Source organism: Asparagus officinalis, chromosome 3 (genome assembly GCF_001876935.1).
Source record: "Asparagus officinalis chromosome 3, Aspof.V1, whole genome shotgun sequence".
Lineage (NCBI taxonomy): Eukaryota > Viridiplantae > Streptophyta > Magnoliopsida > Asparagales > Asparagaceae > Asparagus > Asparagus officinalis.
Window position 1 is genome coordinate 96,256,988 of NC_033796.1, and position 10,900 is coordinate 96,267,887.

Below are 10,900 nucleotides of genomic sequence, written 5' to 3' on the forward strand. Positions count from 1 at the left end.
TCCTACCTGGTCAAACCTTACTACAGTTAGGACCACAGCCAAAATCTCCTTTCGATTCATTTTGCGAACGAAAGGTCCAACTTTGAATACTCCCACCCATCTATTTGGTCAAACCTTACTACAGTTAGGACCACAACCAAAATCTCCTTTCGATTCATTTTTTTGTGAACGAAGGGTCCACTTTTGAATTGGATAATCAAACCTTATGACAGTTAGGATTATTCAAACCACTCCAGATTCTCTAAGTGGAGATCCCACTTTGAGTTTCTTTTACACCAGGAGATAGAATATAAAATTCTTCCTCTCCGATTCCGGGTTTATCTCTACCAACAAACAAGAGACCAGGAGATAGCATATAAAATCCTTCCTCTCCGATTCCGGGTTTATCTCTACCAACAAATAAGAGACCAGGAGATAGAATATAAAATTCTTCCTCTCCGATTTTGGGTTTATCTCTACCAACAAACAAGAGACCAGGAGATAGAATATAAAATTTTTCCTCTCCATCATCGGGTTCACCTCTACCAACAAAAAGAGACCAGAATACTCCAATAGGTATACGAGTCTAAACTGTTTCCCTACCCTCAATAGGAAGTTTCTGGAGAATATTACTCAAAATATTCTTAAGAATAACCTGATTACCTCCCAACGGGTATATGAGGTTAAACTATTTCCCGAACACTCCAATAGAGTATATGAGTATAAACTATTTCTTTATTTTTCGACGGCAGTTCAAATTCAAGACTTCGACAACGGCCACGCGATAAACGCAACACCGGAGGAATTTCAGCTATTCTACAAAGTACTGAATAGGCTAAAAGATAAAGAAGTCAAGAATTGAAGCCATCCATAGAATATGTTACGCAACTTCCTCAACAAAGTATTGAAGAAGTTGCAAGGAAAACTTATCATATCCAAAGTGTCCCAGACTCCTCTCCAAAAATGATGAGTCTGAGATACTTTGGAGGGGGTATCTGTAGGCGTCAAAAAATACTTACAGACATCCAAATACCACTCAAAACAAAGAGAAGGTGGTAAACGCCAGTCTCTTAATCAGAGGGGATCATTCAAAGGAAGTGAGACAACGTAGAAGAACATTATACACATCATCAGGCAACACACTGCGGCGCGGCAGGACATGGTGCCGCGGCTAAGGCGCGGCAACCCATGGTGCCGCGACAAAGATAGAATGTGTGCTGACGTGGACAAGCAGTTAAACCACGAAAAAAGTGGTTAAAGGTCGTGGGAGAGCTGTTTCAAGCACGATAAAACGTGCTGATAACCGCCTCTTTGGCCGCGGCAGCCTATACTGCCGCGCCAATAGCCGCGGCAGTGTAGACTGCAGCGGCCTAAGAGAAAACACTCGGTCAGTTATTTCGCCCCCGTTTCAACTGTGGTGCACTGAGACCCCTATAAATACCTCCCTACACACGAAATAAAGGAGAGAGAGAGCATTTTGGAGCAGAAGAGGCTTGAGCTTTCAGTGATTTTGAAGAAGAGAGAGAACTTTCACCCTTTGACAAGCATCATTCGGTGATTCCTAGAGATCTAAGCTCAGACTAGATCTTTGGAAGAACGGACATCTTACATCGATAAGATATTCATTTTCAAATCTTCACTTCGATAAACGAAGGAGAGATTCCTAAGCACCCTCACGATCTTTGAATCGGTGGTCAACGAGCCAAAGCACTCACGGCACAGGCAAAGTCCCACAAAGCAGGAGTTGATAGACAATTTCTGTGTTATTTTCTCAAGAGTTGTTTTTTTGTTTATTTTCATTGTAATTTCGTGTAAACAAATCAAAGTTTAATGAAATCGACAATGGAGTCAACTTTCGCTGAAAACATACTCCTTCCCTAATACTTTTTACAGAAACTATATTATTGCAGAGTAGTCAACTAATGTACTTAATAGTCGACTACTGATGATGATGCATGTTTTTACAGAGTCTGGATGGACTCAGTGTAGTCAACTACTAAGCTTAGTAGTTGACTACTAAGTGCAATTTTCCTGATTTGTTATTTTGCACCGTTTCGAGATGTGTTCGTGGGGTTCGAGCCGCACCTCTTTACATGTACATTCACGAATACACAAGTACAGTGTCATTCCATATACATGTGTATCCCGAAGGGGATTTGATGATTTTTGATCAGATTATATTTTGACGTGTGGTTGTGCATCGATATTCCATTTGTACAGACTATTGAGTCCGGTTTGGATACTTTGTCTAGCAATCCGTCCGCACGAGGGTGTGATGAGGCTTGTGAGCCGTCTTTTAGGATACCTATATGGTAGGCCATCCTGCACTCATGTTACGTACTGAGATCGCGATGAGTCTAATGAGCCATGTACACTATTTAGGATACCTACATGGTAGTCCGTTGCGCATGATAATGCGATAAAATCAGAATCTTGTAAGGATTTGTATTGAGATGATTATTGATAGCTTGAGTCTTTGGCGGATACCAGTTATGTATATGACTCATTGCTGAGATATATGACCAAGGTACTTTACCCTTGAAAGTACGCGAGATTATATGCTGATATTTATCTTGTCTTTCCAGTGATAGTGGAAGATATTATAAATACGATATTATGAATGTATTTATTTTATGTATTGCTTTATTTTATTTTTAGGTTGTGATCAATGATTAGCGATTCATAATTTGAGACATATAGTATATACATGAGGGTTTTCTTGTTTAGATTATTTTACTCGACGTACCAGTCTCGTGTTGTGGGTTTCTAATTATTGATTTCATTTAGATTGTTTATCTCTAGATCAATGCTAATATTTAGGTACCTATAATTTAAGACATATGGTATATACATGAGGGTTTCCTTGTTTGGATTATTTCACTCGACATACTACGTCTCGCATTATAGGTGTTTAAATATTAATTCTATTAGATATAGAAAAAATGATCTACGTAGACTATGCTTAATAGATAGAGCCTCTACTTTATCAAGCAGCCCTTCCTCTGGGGGAGGATGGAGGTGATCTTGCTATAGCGCTCTGATGTTCTTCTTGTTGTTCTTTGTGTTTTAAATTTCCTTTCATACAGCTTAGAGTTCTGGAGAGTTACAGGATGATGGAGTTCTAGCATATTCATCGTCGCGCGTTTTAGTAGTTGAGACTCCACTATAGTTTATGTTCTCATTCAGATATTAGAGTTTTGTTTTCATATTGTTAAGGCAGTGTGTCTTAGTACGATTTTTAGTTGATTCATATTGAGACATTTTCATTATTCTAGATATCAGATGTATTTTAGTTGAGACATGATTTTTATTTATGAGATATCTCTTTCTATATCATGTCTATTGTTTTTATTTCCTAATTTTACATGTTTTGTACCTACACTTATATTTGATTCCACTAGAGGATATTACTATGATTAGTGAAATGTGTTATTACATGGTGTAGGTGCATTGTAGGTTTGACATTTATGGGTTCACCTTGGACTGCAGCCATGTGTGAAAATAGGGGCGTCACAATTGGTATCAGAGTCCTAGTTCCAGCATCCTTAGGATTATCCTATGTCGTGTCATGGAGGTAGAATAGATTTTCTTAGGATTCATGTATAGAGTCCGTTAGGAATTCCTAGAATGAGTGGGGACATTATATACGTATATCTCAAAAAGTATGATTTTTTTACTATCTTACTTCGATTGAAAAGTATTTACAGGAATGAATTACCATACGATTTTTCTTATTGTTCTATGTTATATATGCTTTTATCTGAGGTCTCATAACTGCGTCTTATAAACCCTCTTCCTGGAAATTTATAGATGGCTGGATGAGGACGTGGACGGAGAGTATCCCTTGCTCAGAGAGAGAGAGAGAGAGAGAGAGAAAGGATGAGCCGGGAGCCACAACAGGCTCTACCAGAGCTGCAACAGGCTCCACCCAAGCTGTAGCAGGCTCCACAGTACCTCATAGACCTCATTGCACCTGTAGCAAATAGGCTAGCAGCACTTGAGGAGCGAGTGGCGAGCTAGACTCCACCAGTTGCACCACCGCCTTTAGTTCCACCGCCAGTGATTCCAGTCATTCCTATTTTAGAGGAGTCCTAAGACAGTACACCAGGACTCACACCACCATTAGTTGTAGCTATGAAGCAGGAGGCTTAGTTTCGTCTAGTTGAGAGGTACTAGAAGATGAGGGCATCAGAATTTTGGGGATCATCAGATTCGCTTGTAGCCCACAAGTGGAAGGAAGATGTGGGGAATATTCTTGACTTGCTTGATGTGAATTCAGTCCAGAAGTATAGGTCAGTAGCCTTTAGCCTAAAGGGTGATGTCGGGGGATGGTATAGGCTTTAGTTCACCCCAGAACAACATATGACACTTTTATGGGAGGATTTTGTCTATTTCTTCGATGAGCAGTACATCTCTTCCACGACACGGGTCGGGAAAGAGCTAGACTTATCCAAGTTAGAGTAGGGGGACATGTTCATAGTAGACTATGAGACCATATTCATGAGTCTACTTTGCTTCACATGCATGTGGCAGTGAGGAGAGCGTCAGGCTCAAATGTTTCTTATGGGGCTTCATCCAAGCCTACGACGCTACCTCGTGTCCAGGAGATTCCCCTCAGTTCGAGAGGTAGTAGATGCAGCCATTTTGCAGGAGACACAGATTGTGATATATTTAGAGACCAAGGAGGGTAATTCAAATTCTAAGTCAGGTCAACATAAGGTTTTCACCATCAGCAACAAGGTCAATTCAAGAAGGGAGCTTAGCTTGATCCGAGGGCACAACAGCAGCGTAGGATTCAGAGTGCATGTTTTAACTACAATAAGATCTGCCATAAGGCCAGGGATTGTCGTAGTGCACCAGTAGTAAGCTAGTAGGGTAGAGGCTATGGCCAGCAGTAGGGACGAGGACACGGTCAGCAACAGAACTGTGGTTAGGGTCAGCAGCCTCAGGGCTACGGTTACGACCTGCAACAGCAGAGGATAGAGGTACCACCTACCATTCCGAGGATTGAGGGGCCAGCAGGCCAGATTCACACCATCCAGGAGATTCCTGAGGGACAAATAGTCCCATATGTTCCACATCTAGTAGTTCAGTAGTCGCTAGCCACCGACAAGGTATATGCAATCATACCTCATGATCATTATGCTAGCGGAGCCATAGTGGAGGATACTTTCTTAGTGAATTTCTTCCTAGTTCGGATCTTGTTTGATTCAGGAGTTTCACATTCTTTTATCTCTCATACCTTTATGGATAGGCTCCAGTTGATTGCACATCCTTTAGATATATCGTTATCCATCTCTACTCCTTTAGAGGAGGTATTCCTATTAGAGAGTGTTTGTAGAAGATGTTTTATTAGTCTAGATGAGTCCAAGTTCATTATCGATTTGATCGTTTTGCGGATGTTGAAGTTTAACGTCATTCTTGGTATGGATTTGCTATCATCCTACAATGTCAGTATCGACTGTTTTGCTAAAACAGTCAACTTGCAGGCGTCCGATGGGTCTGAGTTAATCGTAGTGACCTTACAGGTCAACCATATTGCAGAGTTATTTCTAGTGTACGTCGAGCAGGTGATGCTGAGGGAGTGGAGTGTTGATTTGTACGAGACTAGAATTGTCTTAAATTATCAGAATGTCTTTTAGGACATACCTGGGTTACCTCCTGTGAGAGAGGTTGAGTTCTGCATTGAGTTGTAGCCGGGCACATCACCGATATCTCGAGAACCCTATCGTATGGCACTTACTGAGATGTGGGAGCTATAGACCCAGTTAGATGAGTTGTTATCTCAGGGTTTATTCATTAGAGTCATTCTCCATGGGGAGCACTAGTCCTCTTTGTGTAGAAGAAGGACGGTAGCATGCGTTTGTACATAGATTATCATGAGTTGAACAAGGTCACTATCCGGAACAGGTATCCACTACCAAGGATCGATGACTTGTTCGACCACCTATAGGAAGTGCATCATTTCTCGAAGATTGATCTTCGTTCTGGCTATCATTAGTTGTGAGTTCGGGAGATGGATATTCCAAAGACCACTTTTCTGACTCGATATGGGTCCTTCGAGTCTCTTGTCATGCTATTTGGGCTGACCAATGCACCCGCGACATTCATGGATTTGATGAACTGGTTTTCTCGTCCATATTAGGACTAGTTCGTGATCATATTTATTAATGATATCCTTATCTATTCGAGATCAGAGGAAGAGCACGAGTAGCATCTTCGATTAGCATTGTAGACTTTGCGAGAGCATCTGTTGTACGCTAAGTTCAGCAAGTGTGAGTTTTGACTATCTGAGGTCAGATTTTTGGGCCACGTCATCAGCAGAGAGGGCATTGTAGTGGATCCCACGAAAGTAGAGGCAATACTTGATTAGGAGCTATCAAAGACTATTTCAAAGATTCATAGTTTCTTAGGTTTGGCAGGCTATTACAGAAAGTTTATTCAAGACTTCTCAAAGATTACGATGCCACTTACATGCCTTACATAGAAGGGTGTACCATTTGTTTGGGGCACGGAGTACCAGGAAGCCTTTGAAACTTTAAAGACTAAGTTGACTACAATGCCGGTATTGACTATTTCGAGCAGCGATAAGACTTTTGTTGTCTACACAGATGCATCGCTATCGAGTTTAGGAGGTATTTTAATGTAGATCCAGAGAGTAGTGGCATATATTTCATGACAGTTGATGATGTATGAGCAGAACTATCTCACGCACGACTTAGAGTTAGCAGTAGTGGTCTTTACACTAAAGACATGGAGACACTATCTATATGGAGTACAGTTTTAGCTATTCACATATCAATAGAGCTTGAAATACCTCTTCTCTCAGAAAGAACTCAACCTGAAACAACAGTGATGGATTGAGTTCATCAAGGACTATGACTTTGCGATTTAGTACTATCTGAGGAAGGATAATGTAGTTGCAAACGCATTGAGCAGGAAACGTCAGCATCAAATTACGGCTCTGAGGTGCTCATTGTATCGAGATTTTCATATCCTTAGCTAGTTTGACTTTAGACCAGAGATCGGCGGGAGTAGTGCATTTTTAGGAGCTTTGTCAGTACAGCCATCTCGGAGTGATAGAGTGGTCAGAGCTCAGTTAGAGAACTCTTGGATTCAAATCTGAAAGGAGGAGATTTCTAAAGAGCCAAAGGCTGATTGGACCATTGCAGCAGATGGAGGTCTTTGAATAACGGGCCAATTAGTGATGCCGAGTAGTCCACAGTTGAAAAAAGACTTATTTGATGAGGCACGTCATACTAGGTACACAATGCATCCAGACACAAGAAAAATGTACGAGGACATGAAGAGACACTTTTGGTGAAGCGGCATGCGTAAGGAGATTGCCGAGTATGTGGCTAAGTGCTTTACCTGCCAACAAGTGAAGGCAGAACACCAGAGACAAGCAAGAACCCTATAGTCTTTATCCATTCTGAAGTGGAAGTGGGCAGATGCTTCTATGGACTTCATTGTAGGATTGCCGAGATTGAAGAAGGGGAACGATTCAGTTTGGGTGATAGTTGATCGGTTAACGAAGTCAACACATTTTATACTAGTAAAGACAACCTATACCATGGAGACTTACGTGAGAATATTCATCCAAGAGATTGTGAGATTACACGGAGTCCCAAATACGATAATATCAGATCGAGGCTCAGTTTTTACTTCGCATTTCTAGAGGAGTTTCTAGAATTCCTTTGGTAGTACATTGCCATACTCCAGTGTTTTCCACTCGCAGACAGATGGGCAAATGGAAAGAGTGAACCAGGTATTGGAGGACATGTTACGGGCATGTGTCATAGACTTTCAGAGTAGTTGGGAGGACCACATCCCATTAATTAAATTTGCTTATAATAATAGTTATCAAGCGACTATTGGGATGGCACCGTATGAAGCATTGCACGGGAGGCCTTGTAGATCACCTATTTGTTGGACGGAACCGGAGAACAACCTTTTACGTAGACCAAAGCTTGTGAGACAGACTACAGAGAAGGTAGTAGTGATTCGGGAGCGCATCCTTGTAGTGCAGAGTCGCCAAAAAAGTTATGCAGACTAGAGGCGACGACCATTATGTTGGATATATTGTCCCAAATAAATAGTTTTGATGATAACAATTTATTTACTATGTGTATTATTATGCACTAACATACCAATATAGTTATCAACATCAAATATGATTGAGATATGTGAACAAAGTGCATGATGAGTTCAAGGCAACATGAAGCAAAGAAGAAGATATGTTATGTGTCAAAAATGTAACTTTTCTTATTTTCTTTGCTTAAATTTTATGTACAAGCCTTGATCACTCACAACACATACACACACTTAGTATTAGAATACACTAACACATACTTAGTGTGTGGTTAACAATAGAAATCCCTTATGTTAATCATTAGAGTTTATAGTTAAAAAATGAGTCTCAAAATAAATCATATATCTCATTTATAACCCTTAGTAGTCCACCAATACTAATATTAGTCGACTAATCAACTCTTAGACAAAATTTCAAAATATGTATTTTTAAAGTGTAGTCGACTAATCGACTTTGTAGTCGACTACCAAGTATAGAATCAAAATTTTTAGAACTTCTGTTTTACAAAGTAGTCGACTAATGACCATTATAGTCGACTACTAAGCAATTTTTCAGACTTTACAGAAAGAGAATTAACATAGAGTAGTCGACTACTATATCTTGTAGTCGACTAAAGATACAATTTTTCTGTATATCTGAATTTGAATTTGAAACTGTATATAGCCGTTTATATCCGTTTATTTGGTTTAAAAAATTATCTTTTCAAGGGATATAAATAGGTTATAAGTTCAGAAATTTGGGACATTGATTCTGATCCATAAGCTTTAACATTTGTGAATTCTCAAGAGTTCAAAATTTAGATTTTTGCCTAAGCGTTGAGAAAAATCAATTTCTGAAATAGCCTTTGATCTTCATCCTATATACAACTTATTTAGGTAATTTCTAGAGATTAAAAAGTTCCTAAAGTCACTTCTACACATCACTACACATTCAAGGCTTATAGGAATTGTGTTCTTCCTTCAAGGAAAGTATTCTCTCGGGTGTGAGAGGTGTAATAAGGCTTATAGGAATTGTGTTCTTCCTTCAAGGAAAGTATTCTCTCGGGTGTGAGAGGTGTAATCTCTTTGTGAAGAGATTAGGTGCAATTTGCAGGGGACTTGAAAATCGGTCAGGTTTGCTATTTTAGTTTTGTAAGTTTTTCAAAATCATAGTGAAACTCTCAAAAACAATTTGCTTGGGTGCTGGATGTACACCTGGAAGGTGGAACTAGTATAAAATATTATGTTTGCAATTGTTATTTTCTGTGATTGTGCTATCTTCTTTGCATAAATTTTTAAAAGAATACTATTCACCCCCTCTAGTATTTTAGTTTTATTGGATCAGATCCTATAATTGGTATCAGACCAAGGTTGAAGAAACAGCATAAACTTCCGACTCAAATTCAAAATTCAAGGAAGGACATTCTACAAATCGTCCACCAATATTTGAAGGACTAAATTACAAATATTGGAAGTGTCAAATAAAATTCTATCTCCAATCAATTGGCTATGAACTTTGGAAAGTTTTGGAAACAAAATATGATAAGCCAATACTCCTTTCACAGAATGGATTACATCTCAAAGGAACAATGCAAATTTGGATTCTAAAGCAATGAATGCCTTGTTCTGTACTCTTAACAAGAATGAGTTCAACAGGGTATCAATGGCCACATCTACATATGACATTTGACACACACTCGAGGTAACTCATGAAGGCACAAGTAAGGTTAAAGAATCTAAACTTTCTGTTCTTGTACACAGATTCGAATTGTTTAGAATGAAGGAAAACAAGACAATTGGAGAGATGTTTACAAGGTTTACCGATATCACCAATTCTCTCATCAGTCTTGAAAAAGTATACACTCAAGTGGAGATGGTGTAAAAATACTTCGTTCACTTACTCCACAATGGGAAAAGAAAGTTACTGCAATATTGGAAGCAAATGACTTATCAGCTCTTTCGGTAGAAAATCTAATTGGTAACCTCATGGGTTATGAAGTTTAATTGAAGATAGAAAGAATGAGGATGAAATAAAGAACAAGAAAGTGCTTGCATTCAATACTACTTCCGATAAAGAAGATTCGGATGATGATGAAGAAATGAGCATGTTTGCATGCAAGTTTTGAAAGTTCATAAAACAAGGTAAGTTCAAATCAAAAAATTCAAATTCAAATAACTTACTTTGTTTCAAATATAACAAACCAGAACATATGAAGAAAGATTGTCCATGGTTGAAAAATAAGCAAAAACCAAATTATTTCAACAATTTCAATAATATTCAAAGCAACAAGAAAAGGAAGGCTTTGGTGGCTACATAGGATGATAGTGATGATTTGTCTTTAGATGAAGAAATTGAATAAAAGGAAAGCGCTCATATGTGTTTTATGACATAAGATGAAGTAAGTGACAATGAAGAGCTTTTAGATACTTTCAATGAATTATGTAAAACTTTTTTGAGATTAAAGGCTTCACATAATTTTCTTAAACGTGAAAATAAAATATTACTTGAAGAAATTTTTGATTTTAATTCTTCTACTATTTCTAATTATCAAGTAATTGAATTGAAAGAGGAAAATAAATCCTTGCTTAAAGAAAATCATATCTACTATTTCTAATTATCAAGTAATTGAATTGAAAGAGGAAAATAAATCCTTGCTTAAAGAAAATCATATTTTGACTAATGAGAATAATCCTTGCTTAAAGAAAATCATATTTTGACTAATGAGAATGTTTATCTAAAATCACAATGCAATGATTAAAAATTCGCATTAATATTTTAGATTAAGATATTTTTTCTATTAAATTAAAATATGATGATATATGTTTGAATGTTAGTAAATTCAATAAAGGT